We start from the raw sequence: 3,008 nt of genomic DNA, 5'->3' as shown, positions 1-3,008 counted from the left end.
GGAGCGAGCGGCTACTCTCGCGAGAACTATGCCCGTCGTGAAGCCTCGCGTGGAGTAGTGTGCGTGTGCTGACCCGTAGCGGCAGAGAGGCGCCACTACCAGTGCGGGCACCTTGCCAGCCCGAGTTTCCTGCTGCGCTAGAACTGGGTCTGCGCATGCTCAAAACCCCTGCCCCTCCCGCCCCGCTTAGCGAGGGGGGCAATGGGAGAGGGGGACTGGCCGAGGACGGCGGCCACCCGCGGGGGGGCGGGGTTGCCTGCTGCAGGGCAGGTGGCAGGAGCTGGTGCTGCTGAGCACCCTGAGGGCCGGGCCAGGGCATGGCGCACGAGCCGCCATGCCTGGGGAAGCAGCTCCCCTCGGCCCAGCACTGATGGGTCTGTAATTGCCGGGATCACCTCTAGAGCCCTTTTTAAATATTGGCGTTACATTAGCTATCTTCCAGGCATTGGGTGCAGAAGCTGATTTAAAGGACAGTTACAAACCATCGTTAATAGTTCCGCAATTTCACATTTGAGTTCTTTCAGAGCTCTTGGGTGAATGCCATCTGGTCCCGGTGACTTGTTACTGTTAAGTTTACCAATTAATTCCAAAACCACCTCTAATGTCAGACCCCCTGAGAGAGCAAGCCTAGGCTGGGGCTGCACAGAGGGGTTGGGTTCCGTTGGCCTGGCAGTGTAGCGCCTGTGAGGTGCGCTCAGGTCGCCTTGGGGCTAGTAATATCAATTTTTTTTCTTTGCGTGAGAACCTCAGTTTTCACAAATCACAGGACTCCCGCGGCTGGGGCTTCAGGAACACACACCCCCCTTCTGCTGGCATGAGACGAGCTAGCACCCCTACACACTTTCATACATGGGTTTGTGTGGGGGGGGGGGTGTCAAAAGAATTCCTTGGCAGGTTTTTGGCATCCAAAAAAGAAAGAAAAATCCCAACTCAGTGCCCTAGGGCTCCTGGCATATGGGACACAAATGGAACTGGCAGCAGTGACCAGGAGAAAGCCCAGAAATGTCTCTTCGTCACTAACATTGCTTTTGCTAAGGCAGGGCTGTCGGGTGGCCAGGATCTCATTTGACTGCCCCATCATGTTTGTCCGCATCTCAGCCAGGATCTCATCTGGCTGAATTGTGGGCGAGAGCTGTAACTCTCCCACCTCTACAGCTTGCTTTTGTGCATAGCATCTGACTGAGCCTCTGGGTCTGATGGAGGGGGACCTGAGAAGGGATCAGGCATGCTGCAATGAGTGTGGGGGAGGGGGGAGCAGCTGGCACAGCAAGTTTGGTCTAAGGCAGAGCTGTCAGACTGTCTCAAAGTAGGCCACAGCTTGAGGCACAGAACCCTATGGCCACTTACCTGCCAGTGCCAAGCCTCCCCAGCTACCCATCAGCACCAAATCTCCTCTCCCATTCACCATTGTCCAACCTTTCCAACCACAAGTACCCAGCCTTGCCACCCCTCCCACTCTCCCTCATCCAGACTGCCTTACCTCATTTTTCTGTCCCCAGCCCACATGGCACTGCCCATCTTGCTTTTTCACTCCCCTTCACCATCCAATAACATCCCCGTGGCAACTGCAGCACATACTTGGGTAGAAAAGTACCTTATTCAGAAATTTTTCACTAGCAAATTTTTCACTGGGTAGCTCCAGGTTCCAAGGGCAACTCCCCCATCCTCTCTGTCCACTGGTGGAGGAAGACTGGCTGTTTCCTCATACTTGTTTCAAGCTAATTTTTCAGGCCTTCATGCAAGAATATGCTGGATGCCTGTAGAAGTCACTGTGACTTGCCAGCTTTCTGTGACCCATAGATTGAGAACTACTACTGATTTAAAGAATAGATGCAGAGATGGGGGGGGGCAGAGCTGTTTCACCTCCTACTCCCTCAAAGAAACCTATCTCCCCCTAAACAACAGCATAGATAAAGGTGTGAACAATATCTCACCACTTCCTTTTCACTGCAGTGATGTTAATTTGCTTACTGGATGAGACTATATAAAGATTAATGTTTTAAAGCAGAAAAAGTCAAAGCTACACCCAGAGCTGGAGACCAAGCACTTTGCAGAAACACCTCCATTGTCTTCCTGCTTTCTCCCCAACCTCCAAAATCTCCATTCACCTCTCCCCATCTTTTAATTATTTTAGAAGGAGCTCGCTCTAGCTCTCCAAAGCAACTTCAAGCCTATGCCCCATATATTATGGAAGGAGAAATGTTTTTCAAGTTTCTTAATTAAGAAAATTGCAATATGGTAGCTCATCAAATCCCCCACAATAGCTACAGGGCTCCTTTACTTAATCACTGAACAAATCACCTGGCAAGGGACACTGAACTGTTAAGTATCCTGAATTTCTTTTTTAAGGATGTCCAATAATTTGTTGTTGCCTAGTGCAGCCTTCAGTATTGTCTGGTGTACATCCTATTCCTTTTGATCAGCACTTGCAGAAGAGAATAGAGGCATGGAGAATTAGAGTTTGGGGTCTAAGAAGAAAAAATGTCAGAAAGAAGATGGGGGACTGAGAAAGGAAAAACACAAAATGAGAAGGGAAAGCGTCTATGAAAGACAGCTAACAGAACTGTACACCACTGAAAATTTAACCTAGTGATCTGGTACTCAGGAAAGGGGAAACAAGTGAAGGGTACAGCAGATTCATCTATCTTGCCCTCTGCAAAGAGCCTAATTAACCTCAAAATTAGAAATGAAGACATTAATTTATTTATTTAAATATTTTTATTTTTTTCCCACTTAAGTTGTATTTCATGTCTTTACAAAAAGAAGTCCCGGATTCTGGTTGCTTCAATCCAGGAAATGTAAGCAGAAGTCCTCGTAAAGACACTGGGTTTGTTCTCCACTTTGCATCCAATAGGCCCAAAGCTAACTACACCATGCACTTCCCACTTTTCTCTTCTAATCTGGCAAACCAGTGGTCCACCTGAATCTCCCTGAAAGAAACAACCATTAGATGGGACTTGGAATTGCAGGAAATTGCTATATATGCCAATCACTTTGTGCTCTTTAAT

At 48.6% G+C, this 3,008-nt stretch overlaps 1 pseudogene; it reads right to left on the bottom strand.

Annotated features, from left to right (window-relative positions):
* Nucleotides 1–2,753: 2,753 nt before the first annotated feature.
* LOC112113769 overlaps nt 2,754–3,008 on the bottom strand; it is a 17,636-nt pseudogene continuing 17,381 nt past the window's right edge.

Source organism: Terrapene carolina, unplaced genomic scaffold (assembly GCF_002925995.2).
Source record: "Terrapene carolina triunguis isolate 2854851 unplaced genomic scaffold, T_m_triunguis-2.0 Scaffold146, whole genome shotgun sequence".
NCBI classification, from domain to species: Eukaryota; Metazoa; Chordata; order Testudines; family Emydidae; genus Terrapene; species Terrapene triunguis.
Note: the sequence above shows the minus strand (reverse complement) of the source record. Positions and strands in the feature narration are given on the sequence as shown.